Source organism: Petaurus breviceps, unplaced genomic scaffold (genome assembly GCF_028583685.1).
Source record: "Petaurus breviceps papuanus isolate PSGF00001 unplaced genomic scaffold, PetGlider_PUasm1.0 91133, whole genome shotgun sequence".
NCBI lineage: Eukaryota > Metazoa > Chordata > Mammalia > Diprotodontia > Petauridae > Petaurus > Petaurus breviceps.
In genome coordinates, this window is record NW_027187419.1 from 14,503,025 (window position 1) to 14,523,018 (window position 19,994).

Sequence of the window (19,994 nt, forward strand, 5' to 3'; positions counted from 1 at the left end):
ATAGAGACCTTGAGAGATGTATTTCAGTCATATGGTTTGATGAGAACTAAAAAATGGGTCTCTAACTATAAGTTAGATAGCAGTTGAACTAGGAGAAAATTAGAGGATAGCACAGCTAACAGCAGAATTTTAGAAAATTTGTCAAAGTGTAACTGAATTCATCCTTGTCCTCTGCAGCTGCTGGTGCAGCTTGGTATAGAGAATTAGCTTGGTAGCTCCTGGCTAAGAGAAATCACAGTGGAGAGGATAGAGGGGGAAGCCAAATGGTGGAGAGAAGCCAGTAAGTTGCCTGAGCTCTCCCCAGTTTCCCTCAGAAACAACATTGAATCAAGCCTCTAACAGAATTCTGGTTCTTCCAGGAGCCACAGTGGTAAAGCAAGCAGTGGATTTCTCTCTTCCATATTCATCTCCAGAAAAGCCATGAAATAGCACTCCAGAACAAATCCTGGAACAGTGGATCCATAAAAAAAGACAAAGCAGAGTATCTCCTAACCTAGGAAACTTGGAGGATCAGCAAAAAAGGTCCATCTAACTCAGGTGAAAACATAGCACATTCCAGGACAGGGAGTCTCCCAGAATGCCAGCAAAAAGACCCACCTCAGCAAACTAGAATGAGATCCTGAGCCCCAGGGTGGTGGAGCAGGCAAACTACAATACCAGGACCCCCTCCATGCCTTAGCATAGCCAGGGGAACTGGCAGACCCCATCTCTTAGAACCACTATGTTCTCCAGCACAGCTCAGGGCAGACAGGTATCCTACAACTGCTGAACCTCCCTGTGTTCCTGCACAGTTCTGGGTGGGCAGGCATCCTGCTGTGATCAAACCTCCAAGTCTGAAAGCAGATTGAAGCACACTATTTTCATGTTTTTTGTTTGTTTTGGGGGCCTTTTCCTTTTCTTCTGTTTTTTTCTTTCATAACATGACTAATATGGAAATGTTTACATGATCGCACATGTATCACCTATATCAGATTGCTTGTTGTCTTGGTGAGGGGTGATGGGAGGGAGAAAAACAATTGAAACTCAAAATCATAAAAAAATGAATGTTAAAAACCATTTTTATACATAATTGGAAAAATACCCTGAGAGAGAGAGAGAGAGAGAGAGAGAGAGAGAGAGAGAGAGAAAGTGACAGGAAAGGCTACAGGGAGCTTTACAGACTGTGGCTGAGATAACTGACCCAGAAAGCAGAAGATATCTTCATAACTGACTTAGCTGAAGAAAGCTAAAAATGCTGATAGATGATAGCTTTCTCTTTCAGAGAAAAGTCTGACTAATCACTACAACTCTGATAGATAAGGTAGAAATTTGCAGGGGTCAGTGAAAATAACAATTTTGCAGAGGACCATAATGGAGGCATAGAGGTGGGGGGGAAAAACCCAACCCAACAGAATAGGCCAGAAAAGCTGTAGGTTCTTCTCTGCTGAGGAGATATTTATTCACACACATTTCCCCTCTCTTTCTTGCCCTCCCCCCAATAAATGGTGGTGGCTAGAATATATAGTTAACAGATGAGCTAAAGAAAAGATGTGATGTCTGTAGGGAGTAGCAGATATGCTGAGGGAGGAGCAGCTGAGTCACAAGAACTGTTGAGAATCAGTGTAGTACAAAACCTGGTTTTAAAAATACAGAAATACAGTGTTTGAAGGGAGATATGAAAGAGCAAGTCTTGGTGGGAGCAGATCTTGCAAAGATCAATCCAGTGTTTTATTACAATATCATCAGTTTAACAACGTCAAAGGTATAAGTTGCCTCTCCAAGCCTTTGCCCTGTTAACACATGTTCTCTGAATGTGTATCTCCTTATATCGATGTCCTAGATGATAGGTGTTCCATATGTGGATATTCCACACCTAATCCTTTTAAAGGTCCATTCTTCATTAGAAGTGAATATGTGTTTGTGAGAGGATGACTTACAAGTTAAGAGAAAGAAAATTTGTGTTGTGTATTTCTATTCTTAAATGCCTTTTTGTGAACTATTGTGAATTTTATGACTAATCGACAAAAGTAAAACACATGTGGGGGGCTCATGATAGAGGAGATTATAGTGGATTAGAGTGGAGGCAGCTATGTGGTACAGCACAAGAGCTGGAGTCAGAAAAACGTGAGTTCAAATCTGCTTTCAGACACTTACTAGCTGTCTGATCCAGGACAAGTGAAGTAATTTCTGTTTGTCTCAGCTTTCTCAGCTGCAAAATGAGATAATAACAGTACCTACCTCACAGGATTGTTTTGAGGATCAAATGAGATAATATTTGTAAAACATTTAGCTTGGTATCTGAGACATTTTTACTTATTCCCTTCCTTTCTTCTTCTTATGCACAAAACATCTTGACCTGGGGCTACTAACTGGGGAACTCAAAAGAGAAGATCTCTGTGAATTACATGTTTCTTTCCAAATCTCAAAACTATCTATTAAAAAGATTTGCTTCAGGGAAAAAATGAACTACCCTAGAAGTAGCATGTAATAATGAAAATGCCCAACTGGGAGACCTGAGTTCTAGACACAGCTTTACCAACAATTAATCACGTGATCTTGTTTGCCATTTTTGTTTGTTTTTTTTTTAGAGTATAATGAATTGACCTAGAGGCAGCATAGTGTAGTAGAAAGAGCATTGAACTCAGTGTTACAAAGAGGAGTTCAAATCCAGGCTCTTCCACTTACTACCTGTCTGACATTGGATAAATTACCTCACCTCTCTAGTCCTTAGTTCCTTCATATATAAAATTAGATTATTAGACTGGGTGAACTTTAATTCTCTATTTAATTCTATAATCTACTAACATAGATGCAACATGGTATTTTCTAAGTACTGAACTAATAGGTAGAAGACTTGACCTCAAGTCTTACCTTTGCTACTGACTGTCACTGGGAAATAGAATAAATCCTTTAACTTCTTGGAATCTCATTTCCTAGTTTATAATATCATAATCCTTGTACTACCAACGTACAAGGAAAGCATCTTGTAAATTTTGAAAGTATTTTTTTTTCATTTGTCAAGCATTTGTTTTTCTTTTCAATCTAGAAAGAAAGGAAGGAAGGGAAAAAGAAAGAAGGGAGGAAAAGGAGGAAAGAAGAAGAAGAAGAAGATGATGACTTGTATTATAGAAACATAGAATAAAGAAATTCCCCCATTGACCAAGTCAATAATGTATTTCTTATTCTTCATTTTTTTTTCTGAGGTAGGCAGTGTTCTTTATCATCAGTCCTCTGGAATCATGGTTGATCATTGCATTGATCAGAATTTTTATGTTTTAGAGGCCTGGATGCCACAGCACAGTGCACTGACAGAGGCCCGGGTGCTGCAGCACCCAGACAGAGGCCCAGATACCGATGTGCACAGACAGAGGCCCAATGCCTTGGCATGCAGACAGAGGCCAGAGAATGAAGCAATAACATTACTTAACATATATGCACCAAGTGGTGTAGCATCCAAATTTCTAGAGAAGAAGGTAAGGAAATTAGAGGAAGAAATAGATAGTAAAGCTATACTAGTGGGGGACCTTAATCTTCCCCTCTCTGAACTTGATAAATCCAACTTCAAAATAAACAAGAAAGAAGTTAAGGAGGTGAATAGAATTTTAGAGAGGGTAGGTATGATAGATCCCTGGAGAAAACTGAATGGGGATACAAAGGAATATACCTTCTTCTCAGCAGTATATGGCACATACACAAAAATTGACAAAGTACTAGGACATAAAAACCTCACAATTCAGTGCAGAAAGACAGAAATATTAAATGCATCATTCTCAGATGATGATTTAATAAAAATCATATGCAATAAAGGGCCATGAAAAGATAGACTAAAAACTAACTGGAAACTAAACAATTTAATCCTAAAAAATGAGTGGCTCAAACAAGAAATTATAGAAACAATCAGTAACTTCATTCAAGAGAATGACAATAATGAGACAACATACCAAAATTTGTGGGATGCAACAAAGGCAGTTTGGGGAAGTTTTATATCCCTGAGTGCATACACACATAAATTAGAGAAATGGGAGGTCAATGAATTGGGCATGCGATTGAAAAAGCTAGAAAAAGAACAAATTGAAAATCCACAATTAAACACTAAATTACAAATAATGGAAACCAAAGAAAAGATTCATAAAATTGAAATTAAGAAAACTATTGAATTAATAAATAAAACTAAGAGCTGGTTTTATGAAAAAAAAATAATATTGATAGACCCTTAGCCAACATGACAAAAAAAGAAAGAAGTAAACCAAATTATGAGTATCAAAAATGAAAAGGGTGAATCTACCTATAATGAAGAGGAAATTAAAAAAATAATTATGAATTATTTTGCCAAATTATATGTACATAAATTTGACAATCTTAGTGAAATGGATGAATATTTACAAAAATATTAGCTGCCCAGATTAACTGAAGAGGAAGCAAATTACTTAAATAACCCCATCTCAGTAAAAGAAATTGAACAAGCCATCAGTGAACTCCCTAGGAAAAAATCTCCAGGGTCAGACAGATTTACTAGCAAATTCTATCAAACAATTTTTTTAAGTAATCGGGGTTAAATAACTTGCTCAAGGTTACATGGCCAGTTATTTTTGTGTGGGTGCTGAGTATCTGAGGCCGGAACTGATTCCAGGTCTCCCGACGCTGGGGCTGGCACTCTTACTCACTGCTCCACCTGGCTGCCCCTAAGCAATTGGGGGTAAGTAACTTGCTCAAGGTTACATGGCCAGTTATTTTGTGTGGGTGTTAAGTATCTGAGGCTGGAACCAAATCCAGGTCTCCCAACTCTGTAGCAGTGCTCTTACTCACTGCTCCACCAGACCGCCCCTCTATCAAACATTTAAAGAACAATCAATCCCAAACTCTACAAACTGTTTGAGAAAATTAGTGGAGTCCTACCAAATTCTTTTTATGACACAAACATGGTACTGATACCTAAAGCAGGAAGAGATAAAACAGAAAAAGAAAATATAGACCAATTTCCCTCATGAATATAGATGCAAAAATTTTAAATAAAATTTTAGCAAAAAGACTACAGCAACTTATCACAAGAATAATACACTTTGATCAGGGAGGATTTATTCCAGGAATGCAAGGATGGTTTAATATTAGGAAAACCATCAGTATAATTAATCATATCAACAATAAAACTAGCAGACAACACATGATTATCTCCATAGATGCAGATAAGGCTTTTGACAAAGTACAACATCCATTCCTATTAAAAACACTAGAAAGTATAGGAATAAATGGAGCCTTCCTTAAAATAATAAGTAGCATCTATTTAAAGCCATCAGTAAGTATTATATGTAATGGGGATATGCTAGAAGCATTTCCAATAAGATCAGAGTGAAACAAGGGTGTCCACTATCACCCCTCTTATTCAATCTGGTACTAGAAATGTTAGCAGTAGCAATTAGAGAAGAAAAAGAAATCAATGGAATCAAATTAGGCAAAGAAGAGACCACGCTATCACTCTTTGCAGATGATATAATGATATTCTTAGAGAATTCTAGAGAATCAAGTAGAAAACTACTGGAGACAATAAATAAATTTGGCAAAGTTGCAGGATATTAAATAAACCCACATAAATCCTCAGCATTTCTATATATTTCCTTCTTTTTTTGCCTTTTGGAGGGCAATTGGGGTTAAGTAACTTGCTCAAGGTTACACAGCTAGTTTTTTTGTGTGGGTGTTAAGTGTCTCAGGATGGAACCAAACTCAGGCACTCCTGACTCCAGGGCCAGCACTTTACTCACTGTGCCACCTAGCTGCCCCATTCCTGTATATTTCTAATGAAATCCAACAGCAAGAGATAGAAAGAGAAAATCCTATTTAAAATTACTGTAGACATTATAAAATATTTGGGAATCTACCTGCCATAACAGACCCAGGACCTGTATGAACAGAACTACAAAACACTTTTTGCACAAATAAAGTAAGATCTAACTAATTGGAAAAACATCAATTGCTCATGGCTGGGTCAAGCTAATATAATAAAAATGACAATTTAACCTAAATTAAATCACATATTTAATGCCAAACCAATCGATTTACCAAAAAATTACTTTATAGACCCAGAAAAAATAGTAACAAAAATTCATTTGGAAGAACAAAAGGTCCAGAATATCAAGGGAATTAATGAAAAGAAATGCTAGGGAAGGTGGCCTAGTTATACCAGATTTTAATCTGTATTATAAAGCAGCAGTCATCAAAACTACTTGGTACTGGCTGAGGAATAGAGCAGTGGATCAATGGAATAGATTGGGTACACAAGACTCAGCAGTCAATGACTACAATAATCTACTCTTTGATAAATCCAAAGACCCCAGTTTTGGGGATAAGATTTCCCTATCTGACAAGAACTGCTGGGAAAACTGGAATATAGTATGGCAGAAACTGGGCATAGACCATTATCTAACACCATATACCAAAATCAAGTCTAAATGGGTACATGATCTAGGTATAAAGGATGATACTGTAAGCAATCTGGGAAAGCAAGGAATAGTTTACCTGTCAGATTTATGGAGAGGGGAAGACTTCATGAACAAACAAGATGGATAACTTTTATTACATGAAATTGGAAAGTTTCTGTACAAACAAAGCCTATGTAACCAAGATTAGAAGGGAAGTGGGAAATTGGGAAAGAATTTTTACAACCAATGTCTCTGATAAAGGCCTCATTTCTAAAATATACAGAGAACTGACTGGAATCTATAAGAATACAAGTCAGATCACCAGTCAGATTGGCTTAGATGACAAAACAGGAAAATGATAAATGATAAAATGATAAAAGAAAATGATAAATGATAAAACCAGGAAAAAATTGTACTCAATTACAGATACAATGTATGTGTGATGACCAAATTTGATAGACTGGACTCTTCTCAGAAATGCAGGGCTATAAGTCAACTCCAAAAGACTCATGATGGAGAGAGATGTCTACATTCAGAGAAAGAACTATAAAGAACAGAGTTTGAATGCAGATTGAAGCAAATTACCTGCTCTCTTTCTTTTCCTTGTTTGGTTTTGTTTCGTCTTTCCCATTGTTCATCCCATTTGATACAATTCTTCTTTATAACCTGACTAATGTCTAATGTGAAACTATTTGCAGATCCTATACTTGATTGTATGCTGCCATGGGGGGAAGGGGAAGGGGAGGGAAGGGAAGAAAATTTGAAACTCAAAGAACTGGGGAACTGAGTCTTGTAAACTCAAAGTAAACTAACAAATTAATAAAGACCAAAAAAAGAAAAAGAAAAATCACACAAAAAAAGATTTTTTTTGTCTTTCTGAATTGTTTTTTATAATATTGATATTATAATGTAAATCATTGTGTAGGTTCTGTTCACTTCAGTCTATATTTGTCCATGAGTCTTTCCAGGTCTCTCTGTCTATGTGTTCTATGTCTATGTGTTCCTTTCTTACAACACAATAACATTCTCTATTACATTTACATACCATAATATGAAATATACCTGTGAAGCTGAAAAAAAAATGCTTCAAAAGATTCTGTAGCTTCATTGGTTTGGGTGCTCTCTTTAACAACATAGATTGTAAACTCTCCATTCCTTAATGCATGGTTTTATGAGTTGTCATGGCGAAAATATTTGTGATGGCCAGCCTTCTGATCTGAACACAATGAAGTTAATCATTGACAGAAATCCAGGCCATTGTTACAAATAAATGTAAATTTTTTTAAATGAAATACCAAAATGCCTCTCATGATCATAATTTTTAGTATTATTCTTTGGCACTAAACAAACATGATATGGTTGTTAATAGTCAAAAGAGAAAATATGGTTTGCAAAAGATAAAGAAAATTCTTTTGAGTAGTTTAGGTGACAAGACCACTGACCTAAGGGCATTATTAATTCATTTGTTGGAATTAAAATGAGGCCCATTCATGACCTTTTCCTTGAAGCAGTTATTGTAGGCTATTGGAGACTTCAGTTCCTGTGAAGGTAACCTCTTCTCAGGATGTATTTAAAATGCTAATCTCTCGTGTATGAAATGCCTGTATCCATAATCAATACAGAACTGCCACTTTCCTCAAACAAGGAGGAGCTTTCAAAGGATTGGGCAGCAACTGTGGATACAACTGAGGAACAGATTGTCAAAAATAGAAGCGCAGTCAGCTGTTTGTGCTCCGTATGGGGTTTTGAAACTGAAGCATATGTTGGTGTTTGGGATTCAATCAGCCTACAGCAATATGGCAGAATTCCGGCTCTGGGCTTCAATGAAACAGAGACTGCTATCATTGTTTACACAGGTAGAGCCAGAAGAATTGAAGGCTCTTTCAAACTCCAGCCATCTATTCCTTTATCCTTCTCCTAAAGGCAAAAGGGAAATGGCATCAATGAAGTTGGTGCCAAAGGATTCAACTTTATTTCATCATGTTCCCTGATAACTTCTGGTCATTTCTACTACTTTCTCCATCTCTAACTCTTCCACACCTCATTTTTCTCCCCTTTTCCACAATGTTTTTCCCTTTCCACAAAATAAAGAAAACTCTACTTTGAAAATATATTTGGAAAATAACACTGCCTTCCAGATTTTCTTCTCCATATCAGAGAGTAACCTGGGGTTCTCAAAGGTCATGTGAAAGTTCTGTAAATTTCTATGAAGTTTGAAAGGCTTTGAAGATGGGCCTGGTACAGATTGTGTTTCTGTCATAAGGAAAAGAATCAACAGCTGCAAAAATGCTCATTGACAGAGTAACCAGGTGATGATTTTTTTTCATCTATAGCGAATCATGAAATTATTTACTCAGGTAAAGAAGGAATTTTAATTTTTGTTGGTAAAGGGATTTGTTAAGCTATTGAAGAGTGCTTGAAGTCCTGTAATATGAGTAAATTCCTAGAGGATACATTTATTACTCTGGATTCTCTTTTGTCTAGAGGCCATAAGGCACAGAAGAAAGAATGCTGAATATAATAATAATAATAATAATATCACCACTACCCACAACAACAAAAATAACTAGTACCTATATAGCATTTGGGGCAGCTAGGTGACACAGTGGATAGAGTGCTGGACCTAAAGTCAGGAAGACTTATATTACAGAGTTTGAATCTGGCCTCAGACACTTACTAGCTATGTGACCTTGGGCAAGTCACTTAACCCTGTCTGCCTCAGTTCCTTATCTATACAAATGACCTGGAGAAGGAAATGGCAAAACACTCAAGCATCTTTGCAGGAAAACCCCCAAAAGGAGTAACAAATAGCTGGACACAACTAAAAAAAGATTTTAAATGACAACAAAATATAGCACATTAAGGTTTGAAAAGCACTTTACATATCTTACTTATGTCATCTTTAACTAGAAGAGACTATTACTAATTCCACTTAATGCATTGTGACACTGGTACTCACATTTGGTCAAGTTTCTTAACTTCTCAGAGTATCAGGCTTTTTTTTCATCTTCAGAAGGAGGGTATTAAACTAGATCATTCCTATTCCAAAATTCTATGATTTTCTTTTTAAACACTAGTTCCTTGAGGAGGGAGAAGGTAATTTTTCTATGTGCTAACTATAATACTGGAATTTATTTGAATTCAACAGTGAATTTCAACATTGGCCAAAATACTCAACAAAATTCAAATGCATTAATTAGGCATCTAGTCTGCGCAAGGTGCTATGCTAAGTTTAGCAGTAAATAGATAAATAAGGCCTATTTCCTGTCTTCAAGGACCTTATACAGGAAATAAGATGTACATAAATAAACATATGAAGCAGACTGTGAAAAGTGCTATCAGATAAGAATGTGCAAAGTGCTAGAGGAGCACAGGAAAGGGAAAAAAATTAACTTCTGCTTGGTGAGATCAGGGAAGACTTTGCAAAAATAGATGGAGACGAAGGGAGGATATTCCAGACATATAGAAGCAATGAAAGAAGGATGGTACCAATGAAGAGGGATGGCATTTTGGTACAAGAAATAGCATGAATAAAGATATACATGCATGAGATCATGAGGCCTCCAGAGATCACAGTATGGAAGACAACCCATTCTGTTTGGAACAGATGATTAGTGAGCATATGAGTGCAAACATGGCTAGTGCTAACCATGCTTCTCATTCCTCATTCCACTGTGGACATCAGCCCTGACAAATGCCATGTCATCCAATCTCCACCTCCCAACACCTTCCACCACCTTGTCTGTGGTAGGTAATGGGTACTGGACCCAGAAGTTCTACTACCAATTCAGTTCTGGATCTTCTCTGTACTGAGGGTTATAACTTGCCCAAGGTCACACAGCTAATATGCACCAAAGGTTGGACTTGAATCTAGGTCTTACTGGTTATAAGGCCAGCTCTCTATCTACTATCCTACAATCCTTCTTCTGAAAGATATAAAGAAATCAATACTGCCATTACTACTTCTAGAAATGGTGTGCATGGGTATAAGTGTATGCGTGTGCATGTGTGTGTGTGTGTGTGTATTAGAGATAGGGAGAGAGAGAGAAAGGAGGGAGAAAGAGGGAGAGAGGGAGAGAGGGAGAGAGGGAGAGAGAGAGAGAGAGAGAGAGAGAGAGAGAGAGAGAGAGAGAGAGAGAGAGAGAGAGAGAGAGAGAGAAAGTATCAAATCCTGCTTATCTATCACCAAGTATTTATTAAGTTCCTGTTATGTTCTTTGCCCTGTATTAGTTGCTGGGGATCCAATTCAACATAAGAGAATGTCTGCCCTGTTGGAGGTTACATTCCAAACATGTGATAGGAAGAAGGAAGGAAACAAGCATTGATTAAGTGATTACTATGGGCCAGACACAATGATAAGCACTATATAAATATGATCTCATTCAATGTTCACAATACCCCTGGGAAGGATATGCTGTTATTATCTCCGTTATACAGGTGAGGAAGACAGACGTTAAGTGTCTTGGCCAGGGTCACACAGCTACTGAGTGTCTGAGGCTGGATTTGAACTCAGGTCTTCCTGGCTCTAGGTCCAGCATTTTATCCAGTGCATCATCTAAATATAAGTCAATGGGAGTCAAGCAAAGAAGTTTTAATGTAGGGAGACAGATACAGGGAATGTGACAGAACCCTAGGCTAGCACATTGTCATTTATTTTGATGTTGTTAGATACCACCACTTCACCTCACTCATAAAATCTCCCTATATAGAATTATAATTGCTCTATCCCACCATACATATTTCCAGATGAACACTTGGCTTTCCCTTTGGTTCTTAACATGTATCTTAAAGGTAGATACTGGCTTTAGTATCATAAAAGTTTCATTACTCAAGTAGCAGAATGCTTTATGATCTGGGCTCAGATCCCTCTTCTACCAACTATGAATTATATATATATATATATATATTTATGTATGTGTATATATATATATATATATACATATGAGCAAATAACTTGAGCAAGTAATTTAACTACCTCTCTGGGTCTCAGTTTCCTCTTTCTTACAAAATGAGAGGGCTATGTCACGTGACCTCTGAGGTCTCTTTTGGCTCTAAATCTATGGTTCTATGATTGTGATACCCAGGGTCAAACACAGGGTTCAGCAAGTATTTGTAACTGAAACTGAAGTAAAGGTAGCAGATCACTTCAATCTCCATTTTAGTGACTATTTAGTGACCTAACCCAACTAGTCAATCCATCAATAAATTGATAAACATTTATTGACCACTATGTGACAGGCACTATGCCAGGTGCTAGGGATACAAAAGAAGGCAAAAGACGGCCTGCATCCTCAAGGAGTTTATAATCCAATGCAGGGGAGGGGAGAGAGACAACATGTAAACAAATATACACTAAGCAAATTATACACAGCATAAATAGAAAAGAATTTACAAAGGGAATTAGGAAAGGTTGGAACGTGCTTCCTACAAAAAATAAGATTTTAGTTGAGACTTAAAGGATGCCACAGAAGTCAATAAGTCTCATAGAGGAGAGAGAGCATTCCAGGCACAGGGAACAGCAAGAAAAAAAATACACAGAACCTAGAGATGGAGTGTCTTGCTCATAGGAACGTCAGAAGACATGTGTCACTGGATAAAAGAGCATGTGTTGGGGAGTAGGGTCTTCACAAGAGCAGGTAATGAGCAGCACAGCCAGATTTCAATGGCTTCCATAGAAATACTAATGAGGTGTATAATGGCAGAGAGATGTCATCAAAAGAAGAAAGGTGGATGAAGGATTGGTGTATTTCTGAACAAAGATTTGAACTCCTTTCTCTTTTAAAATACAAGCCTTCTGGGGCAGCTAGGTGGTGCAGTGAATAGAGCACTGGCCCTGGAGTCAGGAGGACCTGAGTTCAAATACGGCCTCAGACACTTAACACAAAAACCTAGCCTGTGACCTTGGGCAAGTCACTTAACCCCAATTGCCCTAACTTCCTCCCTCCAAAAGGCAAAAAATAAAAATAAATGAAATACAAACCTTCAAAATGAGCATCCTTTGCCTGATGTCATTGAAATTTTTTTCAATTTTGATAACTTTCAATATTATTGGGTTCCTTTGTAATCTTATGTATTTTACTTTATGCTTAAATCTGTAAATTCATTATTCTGAGAAGTACACCATAGCTTTCATCCATCAGACTGCCAAAGCAGCCCATGACACAAGAAAGGTTAGAAACCTTGATGATACAGTGCTTGTGCAATAGAGGCATGGGAGTCAGAAGAGCTGTTTTTTGCCCCTTGGCTTTGCTGCTCACTAGATTCATTACCCTGGGTAAGTCACTTTCTCTCTCTGATATTTTTCCTTCTATGTAGAGTGAATAGGTTGGACTACCCATTCTAAATGTCCCAATTTATAATGATAATATAAGAATAATTTATAGTGATTATAAATGTATAATTTATTATGATTTATATGTCTGTCTAAATTAATAAAATATTATGGTTTCTGTGAGAATCATCCCCATTTATCTGTTGTGCACCAACATGCATTTTTTTGGGCTGTTTGACTATGGTGTTCATAGACTTTGGAAGCTCAAAGCCTGCTAGAGAATGTCAACATTCAAAAACTTTTAAGGGCGTCCTTTCACCACATTTAGGTCCACCCCCCTTTCATCTGGGCTGTTCACACAAATAGCGATTGTGTCAAATTGGCAAATATATTTATTCCTGAGACTGTGCTATGGTAACTAAATGGGTGAGGGTAAATGACAGGAGGAGCTAAAGGAACAAATGTTAACATATTCCTGGATTTTCTTATTAACAGTCTTTTTTTAGCCTTTCATGCTAAAACCACATCTAAACTATTCCCTTCTCCCTAATATGCCTAGAATATACCTTCACACTAAAGTTTTCCAGGGGTCATGAACTATTCACAACATATATTTGGGGCATGTAACTCATTTAATGGATGATAAAAATGAAAATGGCAGCTGATGCTAACACAGTAGTTTTATAGTTTACAATGGGACCCCCACTTGCCTTAGCTCATTGGATATTTATAAAAATTTTATGAGAGCAGAGAGTACTGTAGAACAATTTCTATTCCTAGCATTATATAGTGGAGAGATTGATGGATTTATAGCCAAATGAATGAGAGTTCAATCCCTAGCTCCCCAATTTATGTGACCGTGGAGAAGTTGCATATTTCTGTCTCCGTTTCTTCATCAGTAAAAGGAGGAGGTTAAGCTAGATCAGAGGTGTCATACTGGAAACCCAAGGCAGCCAGAATCAGATTAAAATAAAACTGGAAAATACTTAATACATATACATATGTATGTGTGTGTGTATATATACATACACATATGTATAAAAATACAACACAGATAATGTTCATTTGTAGTTTTCTAAGTCAATATGGGATTCATAGAGATTTGTTTCTATTTGAGTCTGATATCACTGGACCTCTGGAAGACCTCTTAGATTGCTTTTAGCCCTAAATCTTCTGAAGTTTTATGTGACAGACTTGCATCCAGACTTCCTTATTCTGACTTTAGATCCAATGTCCATCCCCTATACTGTGTAGCACTGGGAGAAAAGAAAGAATGAGAGCATTATTGGACCTGAGTCCAATTTACCAAAATCTGTTTCAGTCTACTTCATTTCATCCTGATGCCTATGTGGGCCTATCACTAAAACTGAAAAATATTCATTATCATGGGAGTCACATATATATGTATTACATATATTACATAGTAATACATATGTATTATATATAATACATACACATATAACATATATGCAGCAATAATATTTTAAATATTTTATATTTTAAATGTATGCTTCAAATATACATAATATATACATAGATCTGCATGCTTTTTGTCAAGAAATGTCAAAATATGCAAATTTACTAATCTCTGATAGGCTTTTAGACTAACGCACATTGACAGCTTCGGGTCTGATGCTTCTAAAAGTGATTGCATAATTCAAGGAAAATATTAAATTCAGGAGGGTCCTTCAGTGTGAGCTGTATCTATAACATCTATCCCAGTCTTGTTCTATGTCTTCAGTAAATCAGCTTGACCTCTCTAGGAGCTGTGGCCATTTTACTAGCAAGATTCATGACTCTTTTCCCAGCAGCTCCTCTGGTAAAGCATAACCAACAACTAACTGTAAAACCTATCAGAAATGTTGTTAATGTGAAGACTGAGTTGGAAGGAAGCTTCAGTGAGTTGGTGGATTTTCTATTTTTTGTTTTTCCATTTTAGACTTTAGACGCAGAACCATATTGTAAAAAAAAATAAAAGGTTTTTTCAGGAAAGTTAGAGGTTCTGATTAGCCTATCTTCAATCTATCTGCATGCTCAAGTTGAGCTGCCACTAAAAATGAAAGATATCTATTATGATTGGAGTTACATTTTTTTAATGTATGTGGTTTTCTATTTAGCGTCTGTATCTCTTAGATAGCTTCATTCAATATCGTTTACAATCATTTGTAATTCTACAATCCTTTACAATTTAGTTTGTCCTTAGCTGACTTTTCACTCTCTAATTTCTTGGTTGGCAACAATTTTGCCAACTCTGACATGGGTGAGTGGGGTCTAATATATCTCTCCAGTCTGTGAAAGCTGGGAGTTTTGTGGTCACTTCTGGATTGGTGCTAAATAAAAATGTCACATCAGTTAACCAGATAAATAGGAGCAATTCACACAATACAATGGATTTAATTCCAGAGGTATTTGTCAGAATAATACTCTCTTCTCTGTGCAGATCAGGAAGGGGGGGGGGTGATCTTCCCATTTCAGTTTCATATCAGAAATGATTTCTTTATGGCTTCTTATCTTCTTGTCTTTAGGAGAAAGAAATAGGATTGATTGCTCGGGTGAATACAGACTCTAGACGTGAAGTATCTAAAAGGGCTACAATTTGATGGTGTGAAGTTGAAAATCAATGTTCTCTTTCTGAAGACATTATTAAGCAGGGACCCATTTCTTGTCAGTTATTCCCCGACTTTGCAAGCTTGTGGGGTTATTTGGGCTGCGGGAAAGAATTCTTTGCAGGACATAATCCTTTATTTAGCTGGTTGGCATTCCATCTGTAGGCTGGTGGTTCAGAATATATTTTGCACCAAAGTCACAGCTTTCTAGAAGTTAGTAAAGGAAAAATACAGCAAAAAGAGCTCACATTCCAACTCTCCAGTGAGAAAGATGCAATTCGTCAAACGCTGATTGACTCCAACTATATTCCAGGCACTCTGCCAGGCACTGAATATACAAAGATGAAAGATAATACAATTCTTGTCCTCAAGAAGCTTAAAAACTACTAGCAGGGACATGACAGTGTGGAAAGAATGCAAATTCATTTAGGTCAAGGATAATGTTTTGTTTGTCTTTGCATCCCACTATCTAGTGCCTAGATATATATTAGGCACTTAATTACTAGACACACACACATACACACACACACACACACACACACACACATGAATCAAAACGCATTTATTAAATGCTCTATACCTAGCGCAGTGCTGATTTCAGGGGATGCAAATACAAACATGAAGAAATCTAGTTCCCCCTTCAAGAAGCTTATAATCTAATAGAGGAAATAATACGTACAGAGGGGTGACCATCAAGGAGGGGTATTTTGGTTCATGATGTTACAAGGATGCTGAGTGGAACCATGAGGCACAACCTTTCCAGGAGCAATGGAAGTGTAGATTTGATGGTATTTCTGAAACGGAAAAGTATCAGGGTGAGGGGGAAGGATGAGGAGGGAGAAGACAACTATAGCTATTGAAAAAATGGCTGGGAAATAAGGCTTGGCAGCACTGGAACCTGTCTAGATAGAGTGAGATGCATGAGACACTCCCCAGTAAGGTCACTGGGTACTAGGATGAGAAGTCTGAAGCTAAAAGGGTTTAGTACACCAAGGCATGGTCTCTGGCGCAGGCTTATTGAATTGAATTGGATTGAATTGATTGTCCCTGGGCATTGGGATTCCAGTCAAAGGAAGGTGACACACACTGAGTCAAATCAAAGCTGTATATACATTCATTAGCCATCTCTAGTCTCTCTCAGCTGAATGCCGTGGAACAGTTGGGGACAGTAGTGGAGCTGGGAATGGTCCCAGAGGTTCTATGCATGAATAATGACTCCAGTCCTACAGCAGCAGAATGACAATGTGTCTAGGAACCTTTCTGTTCTGATAATGAAGAATTAGGCCAGCTTCTACCCCATTAAAGAGTGAGGCAGAGCTGTGCTTCTGAGAGAGAAACCACAAGAGAAGCTCTGTTGGGGAATTATGCCTTGCAGTCCCTTAGTAGCTATGTCCTTTCCCTATTTCTTATGAATCTGCTTTTTTTCCTTCTGGGTCAGGGCCTCAGTTTTATTTTTTTGTTTGTTTTGAGAAGATGGATCTGATTGTTTATGTCTTCACAAGAGGGTGCTTATTTGTAGATCTGTGATTGTGTGTGTGCATCCATTAATTATTTGAGATCAATTAATAAGATCTTCTTGACTCCAAGACCAGCATTCTATCTATGACACAGTGATAGACCTCAATTTCTGCCATCTGGATCTAAGAGGAACAAGCCAAATCACTTTTCCATACACAATCCTTCAAATATTTGAAGACATGTATCATGTTTTATCCAAGTAAAACAATTCTAATTCCTTTAATGGCTTATATAGCATGACACAATCTATTACTGTCATTCAGAAATATTTTATCTTCTCAATTTATGCCCACAATACTCCAAATGAGTCTGACCAAGACAGAGTACAGTAGGACTATAGACATCATACATCCATTAATGCATGCAAAGAAACTGCAATATCACATTTTTAATCATATCAAGTGAACACTCCACTAAAACTATCATGTTATTCTCACATGGACAATTGTCTAGCATATTTCTTCCATTATGTATGTAGGTAGTTAATTTTTGGAATCAAGCAATGTCAAGTAATCAACTAATTTATTAAACACTGATGGTATGCCAGGTGCTCTGTTAGTCATTAAGGATACAAACTCAAAAATGAAATAATTCCCCTTCAAAGAGTTACATTCATAGAAGACTTTATCCCTATTAAATTCATCTTGTTAACATTGATTGATCTTTGTAACTTCTAGAGAATATTTTAGATTTGTCACTTAATATAACAATAGTTCTTTCTTCTTTGTCATCCAAAAAAATATTACTTATGTCATTTGTGCATTACCTAAATAATTGAGAAAATGTTGAAAAGCTAAGGACAGGGGTGGCCAGGTAGCATAGCGAGTAAGAGCACTGGCTCCAGTGTCGGAATGACCTGTAGATTGAATCCTGGGCTCAGATACTCAGCACCACACCCAGAAATAACTGGCCGTGTAACCTTGAGCAAGTTACTTAACCCTGATTGCTTTTTAAAAAATTAAAAAGAAAAGAAAAGTTAAGGACAGAATCGTGCAGCTCTCTATTACAGACCCCTCCCCACCTCCAGGTTCATAGTGACCTACTAATCAGTACTCTTTGAGGCAGTTACCATTCTAGAGACCTGGAGCTTCAACCAATTTTGAATCCACCTAACTTAGCTGTCCTCTAGCCTGTATCTCTCCATCTTAAAAACATACTGGGTCAAATGACCTGTTGAAGTCTAGATCATGTCATGAAGTCAATGACCATGGTATTTTCTGATAGACCAGAAGAGTAATACTGAGTGAAGTTCTTAATGAACCCATGATGGCTCGAAAACATCTTTTTGATAATGCATTTTAGAATTCTTGTCAGAAATCGAAGTCAAATCCACCATCCTATAATCTGAAGCATCTACTTTCTTCCTCTTTTCTAAAATGAAGACCATGTTTACTTGTAAGTTTTTCAACTCACCATATTCATCATTTCATAAAGCCTGTTAATATTCTTTTACATTCATGCGTCACAGTCACCACTAGCCAAATGATACCTGACAGTAACATAGAGACAACATGTGTGTGTCCTTTTACCACTTTGAAATGGAGTTCATCCATACCTGGAGACTTGAAATTTTTGAAGGTAGAGCTCAGTGCTCTTACTCTTTCCCCATTTGCTTTGGTGCTACATTTTCTTGTTAAGCATTTTCTTTTTAACTACCAAATGTTCCTTGAAAGAAAAAGAAAAAACAGAATTGACATGATAGGACAGCCTTCTCTCCATCATGAATTATTATGTTATGAACCTTTCTACATTAAACAAAACCCCAGTGTATTTCTATATCTTCCCCTTCCCAATATAGCTTGGTTCTGGGTGTTAGCCTTCATGATAGGAAGGACTATAGGACTATGTCACTTTTTTTGCATTAGTCCTCAACCTTTGCTTCCATCTTCTATACATGGGCTTTTAATATTTGAGTTTAGTTATTTAGACCCTTGGTCTATTTCTTTTTATTCATATTTATAGAATTTATATTAATATTATTTATTTTTAAACTTTTATTTTACTTATTTATATTTGCAAAGTATTTGTATTCTTTGGACAACTTCCCTTTTTCTTACTCATCAGAATAATTTACATTTGTGTCATTAGAATTTCTTTTGTTGAGAAATTCTCTTCCCACGTCAATCATTTTTTTACCTCAGAAACTATTGGACCTTGAACTCTTGTCAAACTTTTCTCTGATTTCTTTGACATCTGTTCTTCCTAAATCTTGGAGACATTTCAGACTGTGCCTGTTTTTGTGTCTATCAGGAACTCCAATAACAAAAGTTCTTAATCTCATGTTTGTAAACTTACTTTCTTGAAAATATTTTGATAAATTTATTTTCCACATAGTTGGCTTCCTTTGTATTGTATTTTATTTTATGCATCTAAATACATTATTTTGAGAAAGGATACAAAGTTTCTCCATCCTGCCAAAGAGGTCCATAACTCACAAAAGAAAGTTTAAAACTATGTCTAAAGTAAAGATATTCATTCTTCCCAAGGTTCCTTTCATTTTTGTCATAGAAACAGTCCATGGTTATTGGGAAGAATCATAGAATTTGAGTTGGAAGAATCCTCAGAGGCCATTTCATCAAATTTTTACAAGAAAAGAATCCCTTTTGCAATCTTCCTGCAATCAAGTTCTTCTTGAAGACTGCCAAGGAAAGAATAAACATTACCTTCTATGTCAAATCATCACATTTTTAGATAACTCTAATTGTGGATTTGATGGAATAACAATAGGAGACCCTGCTCAGCTTCAGACTCCATTTCTGCCTCACAGTATGAGACTTAGTATGGGCTGCACCTGCTAGCAACTATTTATTCAGGAAGCTTGAATAAAGAAAGGAAGAGCTCCCAGTTATCTGGGAGGTTAAGGAGATCTCTTGAGCAAAGAAATTCTGAGCTCCAGTGGACTGTGATTGTCCCCACTAAATTCACTATTAATGTGATGAGGCTTATGAAGTTGTATGCTATTACATTGCATAAAGGTAGGGGAGTATTTTAAAACTGAGCAAGTCAAAGTTCCCTTTGCTTATCTGAGCACAATCGGGCCCATTAATAGCCCCTGCACTTCCACTCTGGGAAGGATAGAGAGACCCAAAGAAAGAGAGAAGAAAAAGAAAGAAATGGAGTGAAAGTCAGAGAGACAAAGATATAGAGAAATGGGAAGGAGGGAAGGAAGGAAGGAAGGAAGGAAGGAAGGAAGGAAGGAAGGAAGGA

General features: G+C 36.9%; 1 pseudogene; it reads left to right on the forward strand.

The window, feature by feature from the left end:
- Nucleotides 1-3,218: 3,218 nt before the first annotated feature.
- The window catches only part of LOC138154854 (ubiquitin-conjugating enzyme E2 N-like), a 44,267-nt pseudogene continuing 27,491 nt past the window's right edge, over nucleotides 3,219-19,994 (forward strand).